The 25,221-nt window shown below is 44.9% G+C and overlaps 1 protein-coding gene and 1 pseudogene across 2 annotated transcripts in view; one reads left to right on the top strand and one right to left on the bottom strand.

The window, feature by feature from the left end:
- The window catches only part of DPP10 (dipeptidyl peptidase like 10), a 1,575,897-nt gene that overhangs the window by 1,198,618 nt on the left and 352,058 nt on the right, over positions 1-25,221 (top strand). The window lies entirely within an intron of this gene.
- On the bottom strand, positions 11,096-12,894 carry LOC147732806 (uncharacterized; annotated as a pseudogene).

The raw sequence follows: 25,221 nt of genomic DNA, 5'->3' as shown, positions 1-25,221 counted from the left end.
GAGATAGGGCAGACCCTTGGGGAACCCCCATGTGTACTGGAGAGGGCTGTAGCACCTGACCAGAAAAAGCCATCCTGTTTTCCATAATGGAAAGGAGGTTGTCATGATTAACCATGTCGAATGTTGAGGAAAGGTCCAAGAGGATCAGGAGACAGGATTTTTTTTGGTCAAGCATTTTTAAAATGTCATCCTTAATGTAAAAGAGTGCTGATTTGGTGCTGTGTCCCTTCCGAAAGCCAGATTGATAATGGTCAAGGAGTTGGTAATCCTCTATGTGTGCACAAAGTTGGGATTGAATGCATTTTTCAATGAGTTTCGCTAGGGTGGTAATGTTGGAGATAGGACGGAAGTTATTGAGATCAGCCTTTTCTGCGTTGGGTTTTTTCAGTATAGGTGAAACCTGAGCTGCCTTTAGGCAATCAGGAATCATGCCTTGAGAGAGTGAAGCATTTACAGTCCTTTTCCAGGTGGGGATGAGACCATTCTTGATACCTTTGAAGGTGGCCGGAGGCAACGATCATTGAAGTGGTTGGATGGATTTATGTTATGAAGGATCTTGGTGAAGTCTTTTTCACTAAATGGGGTAAAGTGCTCCAGGACGAATTGTTCTTGATGTTCAGATTAGTAGAACTGCGTTTTTCACAGAGGTCAAGAGGTGATCTGTCACTGGAGGAATGCAATAGAGCCTTCTTAGAGGCGAGGTCAATGGTGATGAGTCTTGCTTTCTCAGTGAAGAAAGCAGCAAGTTCATCGCAGGAGAGAGAGCTGCCACCAGGATCCAAGTGGTTTGGACTGCTACTGATTGCTGTTTGACCAATTAGAAGAGTTTCTTGCGGCCGTTTGCTGCTTGATCCGATTGGTGTCTGAAATAGTCAGCCTTCATGCTCTTAATCTGTTTGTTGTAAAGGCGCCGAGCCTCTCTATGGAGTTTTAACTGTTCCACAGAGGAATTGGGTCCCAATGAACGTTCGAGTAAGCTCAGGTTGCGGCGTTCTATATTTAAATTGTCATTATACCATGGTTTGGATAATTTTGTTGAGGCATTTTTTTCTTGGATTGGAGCGAAGTCATCCATGATGTTGGAGATGGTCGAATTGTAGGAGTCAGTGAGTGACTGCACTTTGGCCACGTCAGCTAGGAGGAGAGGGCCGATTTACAGTGGGAAGCTATTTTATCAGAGATAATTGATCTGAGGTTCATTTTCCAGAACTTTACTTTTGTAGGTTGAGCCTTCCTCAACAACATCTCTCTGTTGATAAAAAAAAGAGGATGCAATGGTGGTCAGACCAATTACATGGGATAATGGAATCCAAGGTGACGCACTGTTCGTTTGAGATAATGAGTTCTAAAGTTCCTCCTTTTATATGGGTTGGTTGGTCACAGTGCTGAGTCAGGTCTTACTTATTTAAGAACTATTTTAGGCTGGATACTGAGGTGTCATCGAGGTTCGACCAGTGGAGGTTGAAATCACCAAGAAAGATTTGGGCCACCGTTGAATCAACATTGACGGAGTTGATTTCCATTAGTTGCTCGATAAAGGGGAGCTTGTCTCCCGGGGGGGTGGTATAGGAGGTGTGAAGTTTACAAATCGGTAGGTTCTTGCTTGAGATGCTGAGACAAAGGTATTCACAGGAGGAAGGCATAGAGGAATCACATTGAGAGATCAAATTTGTGTTTCTGTGAATACAGGCTAGGCCACCACCCAACTTCCGAGCTCTGTCTACCCTAATTATGTAGTGAGTGGGTGGTACTACGAGGTCAAGGATAGAGTGGAGAAGGGATTTAGCCAAGGTTCAGTGAGGATGATAATGTTTAAGTCCTTGTGTTGGATGAGGTCGAAGACAACAGATGCATGTTTGCTGGCTGATCTGCAATTGAGTGATGTACATTTGAGACGTAATGGAATGGGGGGAAGACTTCTGGGTGATGGCCACACAAGTGAGGTTGTCAATATTGCTGCTTTTAGGATAGCGAGGAGGTTCTCTGTATGGGTTAGAATGGATAGGGTAAATTTGTCTCGGCTAGATCATGTTGGGGTTGGAACGGGTGGAGTAAGAGTTGTAAGGGACAAGGAGAGCCATGGACAATGGGGGGGGACACATCTTCTAGGCCGTGAGGAATCGTTGAGTAGGGGAATGTATTTCAGGATGCGGGTGGCTGAGGGCTGACTGATGCAATCACTTTCCCTAGTGGAAGCGTTGGGCAACTTCGCAGATGTGAGGAACAAGCTGATCACGGGGAAAAGATAATTCAGTTCAAGTAGCTCGGAGGTGAGAAGGTGCAATTGGAGAGATATGTCATCCAGGCGCACTGCCAAGTCGGGGTGTTGGGCTAGAGGAGGAGTAGGGAAAGTGAAAGGGGAAGGGAGTTCTTGGCATAAGTCCTTAGGATCAGGGTGGAGGTGAAAGGTTCCTCGGTAGGAAGTAGATCAAGTGGGACTAGCGAAGTTCCATGTTCTTTTAAAAGTGTTAACAAAAGGAGTTTGAATGCCTGGCTGAGGGTTAGGTGTAGTCAGAACTGGAGTGAGTGAGATGTCCTCCGGGAGCGCAGCCAAGTCAGGTAGTTGGGCTGGGGGAGTGCGTAAGCTGTGCGCCAAGTAAGCCCGAGATGTCTCTCTCTGTCTGAGTCAGGGACTACCTGGTTGGGGCAGGTCGACAGGGGACAAAACTAATCTGTGACGATAGGAGGACGAGGAGTGGTTTAAATGTAGATTAATTTATTAATGAAATTAATTAATTCTTTATTAGCATACTTTATAACAAGAAATGCATTTCAAATCTGCATGAGATGGGTAACATTAACTATTAATTATGTCAATTGTGCATGTTTGATATAGTTTCTTAATTCAGAAAAGGATTTTGAACATTCATTGTGAAACTAATACTTTTATGCTCGTTTACACATTTAAATGGTATCGAATAATAAAGCAAAGTTGCTGACATTCCCAAACTTCTACATGTTTGTTGTATATTACTTGGGGCCCGATGTAGGTAAACTCCAATTTACCACTTCTTAAATACCGAATCATACCGATTCGGTATTTAAGAAGTGGTAAATTGGAGGGGGGGAGATGTGGGTATTTCAGAATCGGTAAATACCGAATCTGTAAGATTATACCGAATCGGTATCCCCCATTGATTCCTATGGGCCTTGAAGCCCATAGGAATCAAAGGGCATTACCGAATCGGTATTTACCAATTCGGTAATTACCGATTTCTGCAAGGGTGCAGGGGGTGTCACTTTGACACCCCCTAGCACCCCCAATACAGGCTTGGGTGCCATGTGGCAGGCATACATGCCCTAGGGGCAGGTCTGCCTGCCACATGGCATATGTGTGTATGCACACATGTGCCTGCACACCGGAATCGGTATTTTACCATGAAGTTGTATTTCATGGTAAAATACCGATTCGGTAACACCTGTGGGACTCAGAAGAGTCCCACCTACATTAGGAATTTACCGAATCGGTAGAATTACCGAATCGGTATTTTACCGATTAGGTAATTTTACCGATTCGGTAAATGTGCAGTTACCTACATATGCCCTTGGTAACGGGCACCTACATACCAAATGGCCATTTACCGGTCGGAAACGGCCGAAATCGGCCGTTTCCGACCGGTATTAAGACTCCTACATCGGACCCTTGGTGTCTAATATGTGCACATATTACCACATAGTTACACCTTTTTGCAGTTCTGATGCATTCTGCAAAGTATTTGTTCTGCAGTCTTTTTATTAGAAACGTTTGCATTTGCAAAGACTCTCGAACCGCATGTCAGCAAGTTTTTTAATAAATTGCATTTTTCTCAACGTGCAGCGATTGAGAAGCTTGAAAAAATTACATCCATAATATCAACGATCCTTCGCAGCAGCAGGGAAGGTTCCTGTTGCTCATTGTGACTTCTCAAGAGAATTAACAGTGAGGCTACTCCTGTCCTCTATGTCAGGAGCCTTTCTGCCATGTACCTGCAAAATCCCAAAGCCGCCATTTTCCTTCTCCCCTCCCAAATTGTTCCACTACCTCCATTCACCACACTGCCACCAAATATGTCCCACACATAGCCGGCCATTGTTTTCTCTAACTTCCTCCTGAAAGTGCCACTAGCTCTACACACTCTTACATCCCTCCTATGCATAACTTTCATGGTAGGTTGGAGATGATAAATTATCATGAAGACGTATTTGTTATCCAGGATGTCCCCACCATAGAGTATGCTGAGAAGGAAATATTATTATTTATGATTGCCTGCGTGTGAGTTTTTCTGAAAGGTTTGCAAAAGTTTGTGAAGGGCTGGGGAACAAGTTTAAATTCACCTCAAGAAGGTGGGAAGCTACATATGTTTTTGCTGGGTGTTAAATTTCTAGACCTCCTCTCTTTACAAAGGGGAAGTAGAGCATTCTCTCTCCATTCCTAGTTGTAAATCAGTTGATAGCTCTAGACACTATTTGGGATTGAGGCCCTACATATATTTACTCAACATCACCTTTACTCAGCAATATACATTTTTTCTAGGGGTTCCTCTGCCTCCTCATGTGTTCTCCATTTAAAAACAGAACTGCAAATAATTATACAACGTTTGTTTTGCTTTGTTACACTGCTGAAGATGTTAATAAAAGTATGTATGAATCATGTTGGTTAACAATATTCAACCTTGGCATTGATCACATCTGTTTTAATGCTACTAAATTAGTTGAGTATTTTGACTACTACTCTGATAAGAAAGTATTACAACACAAAATGGCTTTTGAATCTTAAAACTACAAACCTAGAGCAATGAGACGGCAGAGAGAATCTGCCAGATGAAGAATAAGGTTAGATGAGAGCTCTCTCCAACATCAACTACACAATTAACGCCTAAGCTTGGTATCAGTTGTGAATCTTGACTTCGACATTTTCAATACACATGTGTTTATCAATGTTATGTGGACTCAATCACTCCATTAGCTCCAAGCTTTACATGTGATTTCAGTTCGGATAAGCCTGTGAAATGAGTGAGTCTTTGGTTCCACGGAGATTCCTACCTCGATATTCTGAGGACACAATCCAGGCAGTTGCTATAGATATTGTCTAAAGATTCCACTGGACACACGTAATTCTGAAAACATTACGACAGGTTCTTATGTCCATCCTTCAGCGAAAGTGACTGAGAGGATTGATACAAAGGGACTGCTATATTTTCTCAGAAAACATATTACATTTTGCATGGTGCTCTGGCAGGTTTCTGCCTGTGAAAGCACGAGGCTGTAATCGATGCTTTCAGGTTGGAGATGGTCAAGAGCAGTGTAGGGTTGATAATTTAGTTTTGTTATTCTCTGTCATATCTTATCAGGCATCCGTTCTCCTTCCGTATCTAAATGGTGCTCTTGGGTGGCAGTTAGAGACCTTAGAGAAGGTACCTGTGAACCCTGGCACTGCCCTTGCGATCTCCAGCCTTAGGTCCCAAAAGCAGTGCCATGAATAGAAGTTGACCAATGCTCTCTAGTGCCTTATTTACGTTCTACAGCAAAATATATTAATTCAGCAGGAGAATGCCTAAAAACAATGGGGCTTATTTACAAGCCCCTTGCGCCGCTGGTGTGTCACTTTTATCGACGCACCAACGGCGCAGTGTGGTGCCCCAGATTTACAAGGCCTCGCAAAGCCAGCCTTCATGGCTTTTCATAGCCTTGATAATACGGCCCATTTTTATGCATCACTTTGCGTGAAAGGGGCGTGCCATGGGTGTTGCTGTGGATGTTCCCACGCAAAACCCGTGGATTATGCTGCATTTCCAGATTTACAACATTTTGTAAACCTGGTAACGGTTCAGAATCCTACACCTCCCCAGGGAGACGTAAGGAGGCGCAACGAGCAGAACTTTTATTTCTACACATTTTTCCTCTTTCTAAGCATGCTGCATTTTGCAGCACACATAGGAAGAGGAAAACACCATCAATGATTGTTTTTGTGCAGAAAGGCATCCCTTCCTGTACAAAAACAATCATCCCTGTAACGCAGCCACTCTTGGATCATGGTGCATTTGTGCCTGTGTTGGCGTATGGCAGCCAGTTGTGCAGCAGTGCAGGGGAAAGCACAGTGCTGTGTCATGTTGCTGTAAATATGAAGCATCCCTGTGCGTTTAAAATAACGTAGCTCAGCTCAGCAAAATGACTTGCAGTGCCACACTGCGTCATTTTGTTGTAAATAAGGCCCATAGTTGTCATCCCACAAGCATCTTCTGAGTTCATTGGTGCCTTCTTGCCCAGGCCTTTTGAAAGGGAACACACATTTTCAAGAAGCTGGCTGCATGTCTAAAGCTTCTTTCAGCTAGTGGATGGAGCTCACAGGAGGTTCAGACAACAGAGTTAAAGCTGGTGCACCTGCTGATTTTTTTTACAAGGTTGATAGAGGGTCAGCTCCTATGGTGATCTGTTCTGCTTTGTTCAAGGGTCTTACCAATGGATCAGTATCCCAAAGCACTATGAGAGATAGATTTACATGCTGCTTAAGCAAACCATTTGACTTGTAATCTGTGAGGTTGTCAAATCAGGTAGTTTAGTGGTTAAGTTGCTATAGACTGTAGAACACAGGCACATAAGATGCAGTCAAAGCATTCTCACTCAAACAATAGTGTGATGATGGGCTACAGAGCCCGGACCCCCCAGCATGTCCCCCGCCCCAACCTAATGCAATCCCACAATCAAACTAGCCAGTCTCAGATTATGGGTAAAAGCAGCCATGTTTAATAACCATCAAAGCATTCATAAACATGACAAAACATTAACATTTAAATTTCAATATTCACACTTTTAATATTTACAATTATTATAACTGATCATAACCACCTGCTATGCAATAGCTACTTACTCCAGCACCAAGGGGCCCTCTGGCTCACATCCCCTAACTGAGAACCACGCAAGGCACAACCCACCTGCGTCCTTAAGCGGTGAGCCCCCAGCCCTCGGTCCTTGTCCGTCATTTCCGGGGGCCCACTCCTCTACCACCAGGCTGCCAAGGAGGCTTGTCTGACCTGGCGCCCTTGACTCCCCAGCCGGTGTCCCCATTCTCCCTGCGGAGAGCTTACTGTCTCTCCCCTCAGTGCTGGCCTCAGGAGTATGTAAGCAGGCCTCCCGTTAACCCTGAAAATCAAAGTTCTGTGGCCTCTTTTCCGCCCTTCACTCCCCTAACCTATCCCCAAACTACTAATCTCAGGGACGGGGTTGTTGGGAGACCAATTCCGCTCCACTGATCCAGGGGTCAAAAAGTGGGAAAAGAGGAAGAGCAGAGGTGAACCCAGGGGCTAAATTGCCCCCCTTGGCACCGCCCCTAATTTCCTCTTCTCTGGCCGGACGTACGTAGTAGGTGATCCGGAAATACTTCTACCGGCCAGTAGCCAATCAGGCTACTGGACCTGACTCTGGGGATGTGACGTGGGTCTGGGGGGCCGGGCCCTAAGGGCGCGCTTGCCGAGATCTCAAGATCTTCATAGAGCCCGGACCCCCCAGCATGTCCCCCGCCCCAACCTCATGCAATCCCACAATCAAACTAGCAAGTATGTGAGTAAAAACGGCCATGTTTATTAACCATCACAACATTCATAAACATGACAAAACATTTTAAACATTAACATTTAAATTTCAATATTCACACTTTTAATATTTACAATTATTATAACTGATCATAACCACCTGCTATGCAATAGCTACTTACTCCAGCACCAAGGGCCCCTCTGGCTCACATCCCCTAACTGAGAACCACGCAAGGCGCAACCCAAATGCATCCTTGAGCGGTGAGCCCCCAGCCCTCGGTCCTTGTCTGTCATTTCCGGGGGCCCACCCCTCTACCACCAGGCTGCCAAGGAGGCTCGTGTGACCTCGCACCCTTGCCTCCCCAGCCAGTGTCCCCATTCTCCCTGCAGAGAGCTTACCGTCTCTCCCCTCAGTGCTGGGCTCGGGAGTATGTAAGGAGGCCTCCCGTTAACCTTGAAAATCAAAGTTCTATGGCCTCTTTTCCGCCACTAGGGTGACTAGGGACCAGAGGTCCTTCACCCTCCCCAACTGCAAACAAGTTCTGCACAAATGACCAAATCCCTTTGATCCACACATCTGTGCCAATGTCCGACAGATACACGCTATCATGGTGAAACATCAGGTCTCCAGTGATTAGTCTATGTAGAATATGCCACAAGCGGCCCAGGCCTGAGCACAAATTGGCCAATTCATGGTTGAGATGCCTCACCGAAATGTTCAAAGGTCGAGATCTGACTCCAGTGGCCCATGTCCGGCGAGGTGTCATACACGACCATGCAATACGAGCATTAGGAAAAACTCTCCCCATCCAGGCAAGTTCGGTCAATAAGGCTTCCCTGACAGCCATCCGTCCCAAATCCACCATGTCATTTCCACCCAAATGTAGGATCACCAAATCCGGGGACTGATGTCCCTCGTGCTCACGCGTCTCCTACATCAGGTGTTGCAACTGCCGAATTCGCAGGCCGCCCATGCCTTGCCATAGGAACAACGCCCTTTTTAAACCCGGTGGTTTCTGCACTCACTTCTGCCATAGCCGAACTGTGGCGCGCCGCCCAAACGAGTGCCCCAACTCCCAAATCACCTTTGAGGACAGACTAGTAGTAGGAAGAGAAATGGAAACGTCAGCATGGTCATAGCAATAAATCGATTAGTTGCTTTACAGTAATTCGGGCCGCACATAGCGCTTAAAACAGGCTGAAGACCAGCGTCCCACCTTCTTGACCACCTCAGCTGGTAAGCCGGCACCTGCTGCAAGCGTTGCAGCCCCTATTCTGAATGAGTGTGATGAATACTCAATAGCATCCAGGCCCAAACACACCAGTGCACGCTTAAAGACCGCCCTGAATTGGTACTGTGACAAGCATTCACCTTGTTCATGTATGAACAGTGCCTGTCCACCCCCTGATGTACGAATCGCCAAGTATGCTTTCATCCTGGCTACCGGGCAGATCCCCTCCCCCGGTGCGGGGGACAAGCGGATCGTGGCCCCCCTTCCCCAACGGGTCTGTCTTGGATTTCCTCAAAACCTCCACCAGGCCCCCTTGGACTAAGCTTGCGTCCTGCCACTGGAGCCCCCCTGCTTGATCTGATTTGGAGGTCCCTACCAACTCCCCTAGTCGAAACGCACCATAAAAGGCTAAGGTAAATGCAGCCCCAAACAGGATGCTCTCATAATAAGAGGTGCATACCGCCTGTAGTACCCCAGAACGTCGCCCAGGGTTATTACATCCAATGGCCTTCGACTATCTTTTTTGACCCCTTCCAGCCTAGCCCATCCTGACAGTGCTTTCTTCCCTACGAAAGCTGCGCAGGGGTCGCACTGTCCTGCTATTTTCGCAAAGAAGCCTATTGCCGTCACGTGCGCCCTAGCGTAAGAGCCCGGCCTCCCCTGATCTCTTTGAGCTAGCCAAAATTTGCAGAGTGCCCCGTGGAAAAAAGAGCCCCCCGGCCTGAGTGCTTAGTAAATATCCTGAATGCTGGGAACTGTTGTTGGTAAGTTCTTCTAGTGCGTTCGCTCAATGAGGCTCCCACCAGCCCAGCTAGGGAAGGGCTCCAATCTTCCACAGAGATGTCGGGAACACAGTCATCCTCTCCTCTGCCTGAGGGTGAAACCTTTGAAAATCCTGTAACTTGGAGCGAGACAAAGCATCAGCAGCGAGATTCTCAACACCTGGAATGTGTGCCGCTTTTAAAAGCAGATTGCGCCTTAAGTAAGCCAAAACTAAATGTTTTAACAGCCTCAACACATGTTTACAAGTAGCTCCCTGCCTATTGATAGCTTCAACCACTGCCATGTTGTCTGACTAAAACATCACTGCCTTATTCTTGAAAAATTCCACCCAAATAACAACTGCCACTATAATCGGAAATAGTTCCAAAAAGGCTGGTCAAGCCGCTCTCATGCCAGGATGCCGGCCAATCCCCCTGCACCAGTGGGACCCCAACACTGCTCCAAACCCAATGTTACCTGCTGAGTCAGTGAGCAAACCCAAGTCTGTGCTGGAAATTGCCGGCTCTGGCCAAATCACCTTACCGTTAAAGTCACTCAGGAAACTCCGCCATACCGTCAGGTCCTCCCTTACATCGACCTGCAATCAGGTGAGGTGATGCTTTTTGTCAACCCCATCACTGCGCGTGCAATTGACCTTGAGAAGAGGCGCCTCATTAGGATGATCCTCAGGGCAAAATTCAACTGGCTGACTAAAACCTGAAGCTGATGCAGCATGACTTTGGGACCCGCCAGAGCAGAATCTATTGCTTGCGAGAAAGCCTGTACTTTGTCCACTGGCAACCTTCATTCGCCCACCACTGTGTTAATCTCAATGCCGAGGAAAGAAATGCTAGTAGCCGGACCTACCATTTTTCCAGGGGCCAATTTCGCTCCCAGCTTCTCAAACATAGATACTAGTTTGCTCAAGACCTGGCCACAAGCTCCCGATGCTGGGGGCCCAGGATCATAAAGTCATCTAAGTATTGTACTAAGTCCCTGTGCCTTGTTCTGAAGACAAACACCCACTGCAGCATAGAGCTGAACATCTCAAAGTATTTGCATGACCCATTGGCATACACTTGTCTTAATAAAACTGGGAGTTCAGTTGAAAACCAAACAAATGATAATCGTTGGGGTGCACCGGCAAGAGCCAAAAAGCGGACTCAATGCCAGTCTTTGCCATGAAGGCGCTGGGCCTCGCGCAGTCTACGAAGTGCTGTGTCAAAAGAAGAATACGTCACTGAGCACAGGGACGGATCCCTGGCATCATTCACTGACACCTCCCCTGGTGCTGATAAGTTATGAATCATCCTGAACTGGCCTGGCTCCTTTTTTTGGAACCACCCAGAGGTGAACACACAAATCTTGGCAATGGGGGAGCAGTGAACGGGCCAGCCTCCCGCCCCAGCATCCTTTCTTTATCAACCTTCTGTGACACTACCTTAGGGGGCATGCGCGCTGACAATAGATTATTGCAATAGTCCACTAGGGGCACACCCTGTGCTGGAATGCGGAAGCCTGTGGAAACCCCTTCATACAACGTCCTGGCTGCCTTCCTGTCAGGGTACTGGTTCAGCCAGAAAATCAGCCTCCCTAAATCAACTGGGGTGGGTAGCTTACTGTTGAGGAGGTGGATTGCATTCCCTCCCTTTTTTCTTTTGACTTCTTGATACATTTAAACTCGGGGTGGGAAGGGTGGCCGTAATATGCACATGCATGTTTGAACTTACATGCCCCTGTGGGCCAGGTACAATTCTTTCTGTTAAAAGCCCAACACGTTCCTCTCTTCTCCCCTGTGCCCCCTTGGGAAGTCCGAAAGGGCTTTTTTCATGGGCGCTTTATTATTGACGCTCTCAAACCATACATTTAACTCTGTCTGGTCCCAGCCCAATGTCAGGGTCGTCTACCTTGGCCCATCTAAAGTCCCTATCATAATCCAATCAAGCTACTCCACCATACATTGTCTGCACCTTCAAAATCTTATTCGCGTAACATATCAGGGGAATCGCCAATTCCGGCTTCTTTTCAAACATTACATTGGAAAAAACATTGAAACCAGACAACAGGTTAGTGATTGACTCTTCTACCCTTAATTTCCTATCTCTGAAGGAGCCTTCTTTCCTGTCCTTATCCTTAGACTCTACCTCTCTCCTCTTTGATCTAATTAAGGAGAATATATCAACAAATTCCCCCTTCCAAATCTTCTCTCTTGTTTCCAGCGTAACATGTGCCGCCAACTTACCACGCTTGGATAACACAGAATCATGACCCCCAATTGCTGCACCCCCTATATCTACTTCCTTGCCTGAGCACTCCACTGCCTTACCTGCAGTGGACCCTGTTGTTGCTGGTAGAGCGGGGACCGCTTGAACCACCACCTGGAGGGGTGTGTTCAAATCTTTCTCCTGCGCTTCGCCCAAGAGGGCCACCTGTTTACTCAACTCACCAAGCACCCCCCCTGTGCCTGTCGGCGAAGCCCATGGTGCAACCGTCGCACCGCCGGTCGGGTTCTCCACAGTGGGAGCAGCCAATTGCGCCAAAAGAGTTGCTACTGTAGGCAATATACTTGCTGCGGCTGCTTGCCCTCCCTCCACTGCTGTTCCCGGCTGTCCTGGTGTGGCGGGAACGGATCACTGAAACAATATCGATGTCAAAAATATCTAGATACCAAAATATCAAGTAAAAAATATAGAATGCCAAAATATCGACTTCCTATCTCCATACAGGTAAGTACCAAAATATTGAATCAAAAATATCAATGTTAAAAATATAGACAGTCAAAATATCGACTTTTTTAAATAGTTAAAAGTAATTTAAAAATAATAAAATAATAAATGTAACTAACTTAAAAATACTTAAAATACTTAAATAACATCAAAACTAATAGATAATTAATATAATAAAAAAAAAAATGGAAACATATATATATATATATATATATATATATGATACACTCCTCCGTTTTTGGCGAAAGAAATGGGCGCACACTCACTGCCTTCCACAATTGATTTATTCACAGCTTTTGCACAGCTTGGAAACAACAAAGATCAACGCGTTTCAGTGCTCCTGGCACCTTGCTCACGATCACTTGTTTTCATTTTTTTACTTCTTTTAAAGTAACCAATGACATGGATGTTACCTCACATCCTGTTTTACTCTAGGCATTGTGGTTATGGTAGTTTTTCATAAAAAGAGTCTCTTTGGTGAAGTTGAGACTGCTAGTTCCGATTGAGAATATTCATTGCATCATGAATATTGTTCGTTTTGAGTTTACATCCCTCCAGTGGGAATACTTGACTAGCAGTCAATTTTTCAGAGGTCCTTTGAAGGGTTGTTTGTATGTTTTCACCCTCATTTGATTCTTCTTCTTTCATGTATCCTGGGTCGCTCATCTCTCTTTGATTTTCACCAACTCATTGTAGTTCCTTACGCGAGGTGGATGTACAGCTCCTCCGATTGGTTCAGGCCGTGTGGATGTAAGGTTCTGAAGTTTAGGATGTGTCGCGATTCTTTTTGGCGCATGATTTTTTCACGATCTCCTCCCCGTATGTTCTTTGGTATGGTTTCTATCCCAAAGAATTTGAGTTTTTGCCAGTCAGCATTGTGCTTGTGCTCCATGTGTTTTGCCACCGCATTTGTTCTGTCCTTATGGGTTGTGGCTCTTGCGTGTTCCATTATCAGCTTTTTCAGCTAAAAAAATGAAAACAAGTGATCGTGAGCAAGGTGCCAGGAGCACTGAAACGCGTTGATCTTTGTTGTTTCCAAGCTGTGCAAAAGCTGTGAATAAATCAATTGTGGAAGGCAGTGAGTGTGCGCCCATTTCTTTCGCCAAAAACGGAGGAGTGTATCATATGGAACGGCGAGGTTCCGCCGTAGGGAGACGCACCCACATTGAGCGCTCGTAGTGCTGGGGAAGCAGGAACCAGTGTGTGAGGATATATATATATATATATATATATATATATATATATATATATATATATATATATATATATATATATATATATATATATAACCTACTGGCTATCGCCAGTAGGTATATATAGTTAGGATTAATTCCCTATGGGATTTCTGAAAATTCTATGTCTAATAACTTTGGCGTTTGTGGACGGAATCGGCTGAAATTTTCAGGAAAATGGCACATTTTGTTTCTGAGCAGCCCCTGAAAATTTGGTGGGGTTTCGTCAAGGGGGGGCTGAGAAAAAAGGGGGGTCCCAAAACGCGTTTTTTGCATTGAGTTTTCCATAGGGCGGTTGGACTCACTTTTAGCTCGAACGGCTGAATGGATTTGCACGAAACTTGGCAAAATTGTAGGGACTGTTAGCCCGATGTGCCTTTGCTAGGTCTCAATATATGTGCTTTAGTGGATTTTGAGAAATTAACGTTTAAATCAAGATATATATCTGTAACAGCGCTCCGGGCAGCGATCCGGTCCGCTTACTTTTCGCGTTTCGGAACTTTGCGCGCAGAAAGCTGATTGGCTCTCCGGTGTCTGTCAACATTCTAAACAGTCCGGAGCGGCCGCCATCTTGTCTCTCGGTAGGATCGAGAGAGAAGAAGAGGTGAAAAACGAAAGGGGAATTTAATGAAAGGGGGCAAGGTATCCCCCTCTTGACCCCCTAGGAATGTTGTTGGGGTTATTAAAGGGTCCCGTGGGGAAAAGAAAAAAAAAATGATTTTTCACGGTAGAAGCGCTTCACGGGCCGCGAACTGGGCAGCAAACTGTTAGCGAAACGGGAATTCGCCATTTTGTGCTTCGTTAATTAAATTACTAGGTATAAGGGGGTGCGGGAGACGTATCCTAATCCCCTATGTTTCCTGAGGGTGGCTGAGGAGGCTGATATATGTTGATACATCTCTTCCAGCGGCTGTGCGTGAGGTTTTTTTTTTTTGCTGCGTGACAGTCCGGAGCGGCCGCCATCTTGTCTCTCGGTAGGATCGAGAGAGAAGAAGAGGTGAAAAACGAAAGGGGAATTTAATGAAAGGGGGCAAGGTATCCCCCTCTTGACCCCCTAGGAATGTTGTTGGGGTTATTAAAGGGTCCCGTGGGGAAAAGAAAAAAAAATGATTTTTCACAGTAGAATCGCTTCACGGGCCGCGAACTGGGCCGCAAACTGGTAGCGAAACGGGAATTCGCCATTTTGTGCTTCGTTAATTAAATTACTAGGTATAAGGGGGTGCGGGAGACGTATCCTAATCCCCTATGTTTCCTGAGGGTGGCTGAGGAGGCTGATATATGTTGATACATCTCTTCCAGCGGCTGCGCCATCTTGCCTTTTTTCCAATGCCACAATTTTGTCGTGCACGGCAGCCATTTTAGATGCCAGGCTGGTCCCAGGCTATCACCTACCCCTGCGGATGTAGTTTATGGCCCCAGCTGTAGAGAATTCAGACATGCCAACCCTCCCGATTCAGGCGTGTGACTACTGATTTCAGTGCTAGTCTCCCGCCTCCCGATTTCTGCAAGCAAAAACCCGGGGGCATATTACGAACAACTAGCGATAATTTTTGTCTCTAACTTGTTTAGAGACAAAAATTATCGCCGCACATCGGCGATTTTTATCGCAGATAAACCTTGCTATTATCGCAGAAAAGTCAGCGATATTCATGTATTATCGAGCAAATGCTCTTAGCCATGTTATCCACCTCCCATTGGATAACATGGCTAAGAACTGCTCAGGGCAGGTGTTAGATTCAGGCGTGTGACTACTGATTTCAGTGCTAGTCTCCCGCCTCCCGATTTCTGCAAGCAAAAACCCGGGGGCATATTACGAACAACTAGCGATAATTTTTGTCTCTAACTTGTTTAGAGACAAAAATTATCGCCGCACATCGGCGATTTTTATCGCAGATAAACCTTGCTATTATCGCAGAAAAGTCAGCGATATTCATGTATTATCGAGCAAACGCTCTTAGCCATGTTATCCACCTCCCATTGGATAACATGGCTAAGAACTGCTCAGGGCAGGTGTTAGATTTTGGAGATATTCGCGCTTAGCGCGAATATCTCCAAAAGTTGGTAATAGAAGATAGCGATGTTAGGGACTGTTTCCAGTCGCTAACATCTTGGCACGCCACTTTGCATGTCATTAGTGATAAGTATCACTGACATGCAAAGCGGGGCCCAAGATGGTCGCTATCTCCTTTTAGCTGTCACTAACTGGTGTTAGCGACAGCTTGGTAATAGGGAGATAATTTTATCTCCGCTTTCATGGCTTTTAAAGCCAAAAAAGCGGAGATAAACCCCCTTGATAATATGCCCCACGATTCCTTGGGGGTTTCAGCTGACAGGGTTTGGTATTGTGTTACATGGTAATTTTTCCAGGAAACGTCAGAGGGTTGATGCAGGGGTTCTAGAAGAGGTGATAAACCATTTAAGCCTCATGAACAAGCGCATGGTCTTTTAAAGATTTGTGAAGTACTCGGGGCGGCGGTGTGTGTGTGCCCTCTTTCAGGAGCGGGCGGGGGGGCACTGCCAGCAACTTGCCAGGTCAGGTAGTGTTCAACACGTGCATCACCCTTTCTCTGCCTGCTATTGCGCTCCATGCTTCGGAAAGGTAAGAAAAAGAACGTGCATTTGAGTTTGAAATGTCCGATCCTGCAGCAGCACACTTCCAAAGCCCACACATGACAATAACCCGATTCAAGGCCCCATTCACCCGTTTTTAAAAAAATAGATAACACTCCAACAAAGTAAGATTATAAAACTTTATTAACTATTAACTATAACGAACGGAACAAAAACTAAAAACATTTAAACATTTTTCAACACAAAAAGCAACAATGGTTAGAAGCTGTCTTTTGTGCGAATAGTCCCAAGGCAGCACAACGTGCAGAGTTCTGGACGGCACCCAGGTGATGTCGCCTGGGTGCCGCACTGGTTTTGGGATCCTACAATGCAGCACAGAAAAACAGCATGGGGCGTCCCGGGTGGTGCGGGGGGAGGCCTCGTCAGTAGCGGTCTGTTGTGCGAATAGTCCCAAGGCAGCAGAACGCGTTGAGATGTTGATGGGACTGTGTCCAGTGTCACATGGCTGACACAACATGTACGACAGGCACCCAGGTGATGTCCAGTAAACTGCCGCACTGGTTTTGGTATCCTACAATGCTGCTCCGAAAATTGGCGTGCGGCGGCCCGGGGGTGGGGGAGGCGGCGTGAACGGGCCTCCCCAGGTGGCGGCCATCTAGCTGAGTTGCGCCCGCTCTTGCGGCTACAGCGTCTCGCTCACCATGTTGTTGAGTTGCTCCCACTCTTGCAGTGCAGCGATAGGCGGCTGCCACATGGCTCTCAAAATGGCGGACGGCTCCTCGGTTTTGGGCCTGGTCCACTGAAATGGCCCTGGGACACCTTGGAACTCAGACGCTTGTCTGCTAGGGCTTGGGCTCCATTCTCGAAAAGCGTCCCCTCAGCCGTGAAGATTCTACAAAAGTCTTGGGGGCCCCCGACTCCCGCAGGCTTCCGGTGGGGAGCGGCTGCCATGATTGCTCGCGGAATGACCACGACGGAGCCACGAGATGGTGGTGCTCTCATGCTGACGCCAGCTTCAGTCTGAATGATCCAGAAACAAGGTGGGGCTTTCATCGTTTGGGAAAAAAAAATGTTCTAAACCAATGAAAAGTGTTATTTTTAGGTCATATGACCAAGCCTTCCATCTTTAGGAAACCAAAAGTAAAATGAACCAATGAAAAGTTTTATAAACAAGTCACATGACCTGTTATGCGGCATAGGGCTACAAAAAGCGTAGAAAATCCGTTGGCACGTGAGGCGGCGTCAGTAGCGGACCGATGTGCGAATAGGCCGAAGGCAGCACAACGCGCCGAGATCCGGATGGCACCGAGGTGGTGTCCAGCAAATTGCCGCACTGGTGTGGCCATCCTACAATGCTGCCCCGAAAGACGGCGTGTCCAGCTGAGTTGCGGTCACTGTTGCGGTACAGTGACTCGAACGCGCCGAGATCCGGATGGCACCGAGGTGGTGTCCAGCAAATTGCCGCACTGGTGTGGCCATCCTACAATGCTGCGCCGAAAGACCGCGTGTCCAGCTGAGTTGCGGTCACTGTTGCGGTACAGTGACTCGAACGCGCCGAGATCCGGATGGCACCGAGGTGGTGTCCAGCAAATTGCCGCACTGGTGTGGCCATCCTACAATGCTGCTCCGAAAGACGGCGTGTCCAGCTGAGTTGCGGTCACTGTTGCGGTACAGTGAGTCGAACGCGCCGAGATCTGGATGGCCCCGATGTTGTGTCCAGCAAGTTGCCGCACTGGTGTGGCCATCCTACAATGCTGCGCCGAAAGTCGGCGTGGGGTGCCCCGTTGGCTTATGAGGTGATGTCAGTAGTGGACCGATGTGTGAATAGGTCGGAACCAGCACAAGGCGCCAAGATCCGAATGGCAAGTCCTGGATGTTGAGTGCCTCAGTTGAGAGTTCTGAGCAGTGCTTGTAAGACTATCTGAAGTTTATTATAAGAATCAGAGTAAGTTGAAGACTGTCTGAAGCTTATTTGCACCTTTTGCAGCTTCACTATTGCCCAAGGTGGTCTCCAGCGGAACTTTTTTCCTTTTCCTTTCTGCTTCTTTTCCTACAATCCGTTTCATCTGAAGACACGACCAGGTCCCTGAATGTGTGTAGGGGGACGCTATTGAGTGAATGAAAATGGCGGCTTGACACAAAGCTGACTCAAGCGTTACTGTTGATGCTATACAGACAAAAATTGGTTTTCAGTTTGTACATTCTTCAGGTGTTTTTTTTCCATCCAAGTCTGATTGAGAGTTTGTAGAAAAATGGCTTCAGATTTTCCACATACTACTCTTCAACATTCTTCCTAAATGTAACAATGTGAAACTCACTAGGAGAACGGCTGTTTCTGTTTCCTTTCAAAATGCTGCCAACAATATTTTCTGAATGGAAGACACCATCTTGTAGCATAAAGGGCCGAAAGGGGTTCTGGTCTGGCCGATGGTTGGTGGAGACATTTTGACTATATCTTGGACCTGCCCGGCCTCGCCCAAAATGGCGCCGGTATAAATGAGACTCGTAACTCCTTGCCCGCAAATGTATATCTAGAAAATGTTATTGTAAGTGGCCCTGTCCTATTTTAATTACAAAATGTATGTCCACCGATTCCGCAACTGTTAGACACCTTAGTTCTTGCAACCTAATGGCCCGCTCGTTACGTTCCTCTACAGTGTAAATGTCTCCTCATCATATACGATTTCAGTTTGCTCCGTGGCCGGCCCACGTGGTTATAGGCCCGTATTTGTATACTGACATTTTCACAATAAAGGTTTTTAAAACAAAACACGGTAGTAGTATTTACATTGGTAAAGTTTTTACTTTTAGTCACTGTTTTCGAATCAGTAAAAGGCAAGTGAAATAAAGCAGTCCAATTACATGACGGATAAAAGGTATAATATGTAGGAACGCAGTAAAGATAAATGGTCAAGGGCAGTTGTGTTTTTCATGTCTGCAACATAAAGTGATCGATAAGAATCTGATAATCAGGCGTATCGGCGACTAAGACAGCAGGCCGAATCTCTTTTACTCAACGGCTCCGTCATGGAAGGAAGAAACGCCCTTTTTCTCGAAAAAGGAATATATTTTACTTGCAAGACAGTTGTAAATTTTCCGGGAAAGTACATTAGCCTGGAATATTATAACATATGTTTGAAAAAAAAATATTGTTCGAAAACAATAAAAAGCGTAATTTTTAGGTCATATGACCAAGCTTTTCATCATTAAATTAACAAAAGTAAAATGAACCAATGAAAAGTTTTATTAACAAGTCACATGACCTGTTATGCTTACGTTACGCGCTGCGCGCCGCGCCTCGGATCACTTCCGGGTGCGCTAACGCGGCGTGTCATATAACGCATTACGCGACAACGTAGGTCAAGAATATAGTCAAAATGTCTCCACCAACCAGCGTTCAGAACACAACCCCTTTCAGCAGTCCAAAAAGTTCTGTTAAATGACAACAGAGGGGACAGGCAACAAGAACCATCAGTCAAAGAGGGGAGGGCAAGTTATTCTCTTCCGGGTCATGTTGGGGCGCTACCGGAACTGATCGAATTGGTAGTCTACAGTGTTTCTGGATGTTTCAGACTAAAGCTGGCGTCAGCATGAGACCACTACCATCTCGTAGCTCCGTCGTGGCCATTCCACGAGCAATCATGGCAGCCGCTCCCCACCAGAAGCCTGCGGGAGTCGGAGGCCCCCAAGACTTTTGTAGAATCTTCACGGCTGAGGGGACGCTTTTCGAGAATGGGACCCAAGCCCTATCAGGGAAGCGTCCGAGTTCCAAGGTGTCCCAGGGCCATTTCAGTGGACCAGGCCCAAAACCGAAGAGCCGGCCGCCATTTTGAGAGTCCTGTGGCAGCCGCCTATCGCTGAACCGCAAGAGCGGGAGCAACTCAACTACATGGTGAGCGAGACGCTGTAGTCGCAAGAGCGGGCGGTAAACAGCTGAATGGCGGAAGAGGCACAGTGTAGCAGAAGCGGGCGGAATGGCAACTAAAACGGTAAAGGGGCGCCCCACTACAGCTTGTCTTCAGGTCAAACGGATTGTGGGACAAGGTCCAGAATTGAAGAGTCATCAAAAGGCAAAAAGTTCCGCCGGACCCCGGGAGCCGGCCGCCTATGTCGGGGGCGATCTCAGGCTACACCAGTGCTATAAGACTTGGGGAGGGTGTCGGAGCCAAGCGTCTTCTCCGAGTCCATGGCCATCACACCGCCCCTCAGGGGCCTCCGTCAAGCTGTTTAGGAAGCTAACATATCACATTGTTTTCTAATGCAGTCAGGTCCACAAACGACACTCACTTACTTTGAGAATAGTGAAGCTGCAGTAGGTGGAAATAAGCTTCAGACAGTGTTACAAGCACTGCTCAGAACTCTTTACTATGGCACCCAACATCCAGAACTTATGCTATTTGAGAATGGCAGTGACATCGAAGCATCTCAGGGACCAAAACCATTAACGTACTTTCACGTATGAAAATCTTACTTGGGGAGGGGGCAGGAGCGAAGCGCCCCCTCCCAGTCAGCGCCACCACACCGTATGTTGAAAATTTGAAGCCATCGTTCTACAAAGTCAACCAAACTTGGATTGAAAAATCTAGAAAAATGTACAAACTGAAAACCAGTTTTGGTCTGCATAGCATCAGTAGCAACGCTTGAGTCAGCTTTGTGTCAAGCCGCCATTTTGATTCAACAAAGCACAGGCATTGAAAAAGGCTCAAATTCAGAACTCTAAACTATGGCACCCAACATCCAGGAGCTTGCCATCCGGATCTTGGAGCCTTGTGCTGCTTTCGATCTATTCACACATCGGTCCACTACTGACATCATCTTATAAACCAACGTTATGTAAATAGTTTTTTAATAAAATGTTTTACCCTGTTTCTTTGCTGGTGTGTTGTCTATATTTTTAATATTTGCATAGGGTTTGTCGTTATTTTGTGCGGGATGGGTGATGGAGCCGAGCTGTCTTGCAGCCCTCATGGTGTGGAGCTCAGTTCATCTCACTATTTTCGTATTTCTCATGAAGCGTTGTTCCTAATAATTCTATTTTAGCGAGGTCAAAAAGAGATCCAATTAGTGGCCTACTGATTTTGCTCGATTACTTTTATTTTTTTTACACGATTTTTCACTATCTGCAAAGACTAAACAGAGTATTGCGACTTTGTGCTTGTTTGTAAATAGAGAATGATCCAAAGAGAACCAATTCTAAAACAGTAAATGCTTGGACAACAATCAATCAAATGGAGAGACAAGCAGGCACGACGGATTACAACGGGGGCAAAGTCTTGCGTTAACTACCGTTCACTATCTGCAAAGAGAGAGTACTACTAAGACAAAAGAGGGGAGGGGGGGGGTGCAGCGTTCAAAGCACATCAGCGTGCATAAATACGAAAATGTTTTTATCTATCACGTACTTGACATTTTAAAGCTTTTCATATTTGCTATTAAAAAACCAATGAAATTCACAGAAAAAACCATAGGTTATAGTGGATATATAGTTAGGAATTTGCATTTATAAAACCTTGAAAATTCAATGAAAAAACCATTGGTTTTAGGCCATATATAGTTAGGGATTTGCATTTACAAAACCTTATTTTACTCGCATAAAACCATTGAAATTCCATATATAGTTATAAGCGCTAACTATATATCGCGCACCCGCAATCCACTGCTGATGATGTCACATATTACATCATTCATGACATGGTTAGTGACATCACTGATGACATCACTGATGACATCTCAAATGACATCACTGATGACATCACTGAAAACATCTCATTTGACATGACTGATAACATCACTGATGATATCATTCATGTGATAATACGATGAACCTCTTCAGACTCTAATATAACCTTAGATACAATCAGTGTAAACAGACACTCACAGACTGTCACTCATCCATGGAGTTACTCACACACCTAGTCAGTCATGCAAAGAATCAATCACACCTCCATTTCCTCAACTATACAGTTATACAAACTTTACTTATTCAAACATATACTAACACATATTTACTCTATTATACAATCCCTGATACAAGTTCACAATGATCCATACAGCCACTCACACATTCACTGGCTCTTATGCACAGTTATTTATATATGTCAACTCTCACATGTACTGTGTTTTACATATGTACTTACTTTGACATGTAGCACTGAGATATCCATTCACTCACCAATGCACTCATGCACACAGTCAACCGCCCATACAGCTGTTTCCACATGCACTTTTGAAACCATACATCTAGTGAATCAACTGCTCACACATCTATGCACAGAGTCATACACCTCCCAGCCACCTACACACACACTCAGTATCCCATACAAATACTTGGGCAACCAATCAATAACCCATATAGTTACTCATATAGCTACTTATCAACACATGCAACAGTTTACAGAACAACAGACATAATGATGCACAAATTAAGACAGTTTAGTCACTAACCCATGCACTCAGTGAGACACATTTAATCACTCACTCATACAGTCAGTCATGCACCTACTAAATCCTTCATCCAGACACTTATATATCCACTCATTCTTCAATATGTAAGAGATATTTTAACTTTACAGAAACATACAGTCACTGCATGTTGTCATCAGTGATGTCATCAGTGATGTCATTTGAGATGTCATCAGTGATGTCATCAGTGATGTCATCAGTGATGTCACTAACCATGTCATGAATGATGTAATATGTGACATCATCAGCAGTGGATTGCGGGTGCGCGATATATAGTTAGCGCTTATAACTATATATGGAATTTCAATGGTTTTATGCGAGTAAAATAAGGTTTTGTAAATGCAAATCCCTAACTATATATGGCCTAAAACCAATGGTTTTTTCATTGAATTTTCAAGGTTTTATAAATGCAAATTCCTAACTATATATCCACTATAACCTATGTTTTTTTCTGTGAATATATATATATATATATATATATATATATATATATATATATATATATATATATATATATATATATATATATATATATATATATATATATATATATATATATATATATATATATATATATATATATATATATATATATATATAAACAAACAGCAATTTCCATTCCAGAAAGATGTCACGGACGCCTTGAATGGGTTTGCAGGTGATTTATTCATACAAAGACTGCACAGCTGTAGGGGTAGAAATTACTATTCCCACTCCAGAGAGCGCAACAGTAGGGAAAGTGTTGGATAGCGTAGGGGTAAAAATTACTATTCCCACTCCAGTGATTCCAACAGTAGGGAAAGCGTTGGATAGCAGGAGGGTAGAAATTACTATTCCCACTGCAGAGAATGCAACAATAGGGAAAGCATTGGATAGCGTAGGGTTAAAAATTACTATTTCCTCTCCAAAGAGTGCAACAGTAGTGAAAGTGTTGGATAGCGTAGGGGTAAAAATTACTATTCTCACTCCAGTAGATGCAAAAGTAGGGAAAGTGCTGGATAGTGGGAGGGTAAAAAAAATATTCCCACCCCAGTGAGTGCAACAGTAGGGAAAGTAAATACTTCATATATAAATAAAAATAACATAAATATTAACACCAATTACAAATTAATTTAAATAATTAACAATTGTATATAATATATTAATTAAGCAATTAAAAATACAAATAAAAATTAATTATTATTAATAATTACCTACTAATACAAATTATTTACCAATTAACAATAAATTAATTAACAATTTTAAATTAATTAAAAATTAGGTCAAAAAATAATCATTTAAAAAATGTAATTACTTACAATTAAATTACTTCCAACCCTATTCCCCTATAAACCCACAACCCACTACAGAAAATACAATAATAAAAGTAACATAATTATATATATGTATATGTATATATATATATTTTTTTATTAAGATTTATGTATATAATATATTTTTTTATCAACTAAAGTGTACATTTATGAAATTACCTGTAAATACGTGTGGTTTTAACTGTACATTTCACTGACCGTTATTGTTTTCTTTATCGGCAGTTTGGTCCACTTACATTGTGTTCATTGCATAGTCTGTCTTTCAGTTTCATCTCTGTAATGTTGCAGCTGTTTACAATTACTGGTTACTGGGCACTTTAAATTTGGCTTGGGTCCGTTGTAACGCGTCATGTGATCAAGGTCCAGGTCGGACCGAAACGCGTCATGGCGGCATACGGATGCGTGGCGAAATAATTTTGAATAAATAATGAAGCACGAAAAAATGGGTCCGCGTTTATCTATCTGAGTCCTGGCTGGTGATTGGATTCCGTGAGATAGAGTACTAGAATATTGGTGTCAACTTGCTTTCTTTGACACGAGCGGATAACTCCTCCTTGTTTGTGGCGTTGTGGCATTGGAAGCAGCTGGTCTCGTTTCGGCGGGACGTACTCAATTGCTCTGGTGAAGAGCGAGCCGCTTGGAAGCCCCTGGATACCGTGGAGAAGTTCCTGCCTATGGTGCCGGAATCGAGGTGAGCGGAGTGCTTTGAATCCGTGATACCTGAAGATATCTGGTGAGGCAGGAGCGCGTCGGACTATCCAGTTAGGAGAGTGCAAGGCGTGGAGTGACAAGTTTGTTTTAAAACTCCCGCCGCTGGTAATTTAATCGCCCATTACTGCATCATGGCCGCAGAGGCGTTACGTAGCCGAGAGGAGGCGGCGATCGACATTTTTGATGATTCCCCGGCTGGGGGAACAACTGTGATGGTGCAGGAACAGATTTCTGCACCCTCAGTGAATAACAGCGCGAGAGACCTTTTCAGACGCATGGAGAAACTGATGCGTGCCGAACAGTCCAAGTGGTGGGAGGAAAAATCATTAACTCGCTACTTGGAGGTGGGCAGGGTTCCCAGAGGGCTGCGGATCACTCTAGCGCCCAGTTATGAGAACCCTGACCCTGCCATGCTTGGAGAATGGGCAGATGCCAATTTGGAATCATCGGCGAAGCTGCTTAGAATACTGGTAAAATACGCAGCTAGTGACAGAGTAAAATTGCAAGCTCAAATCGACACGTTACAGGTGGAAATATCTGCAATTGAGGAAACTGAAATCATCAAAAAAATGAGAGAGGACATGCTTACCAGATTGCGCAAGGATGAGGACGCAATTAAAAAGCGTAAAGCATTCAAATTCAACCGAGATAAACTTGATTACCTAAATGGGAACGTTTTTACATTTGCCCGAAGGTATGGCGCT

This window comes from Lissotriton vulgaris, chromosome 2_1, assembly GCF_964263255.1.
Source record: "Lissotriton vulgaris chromosome 2_1, aLisVul1.2, whole genome shotgun sequence".
Taxonomy (NCBI): domain Eukaryota; kingdom Metazoa; phylum Chordata; class Amphibia; order Caudata; family Salamandridae; genus Lissotriton; species Lissotriton vulgaris.
The sequence above is the reverse complement of the archived record's forward strand: the minus strand, read 5'-3'. Positions and strand labels throughout refer to the sequence as shown.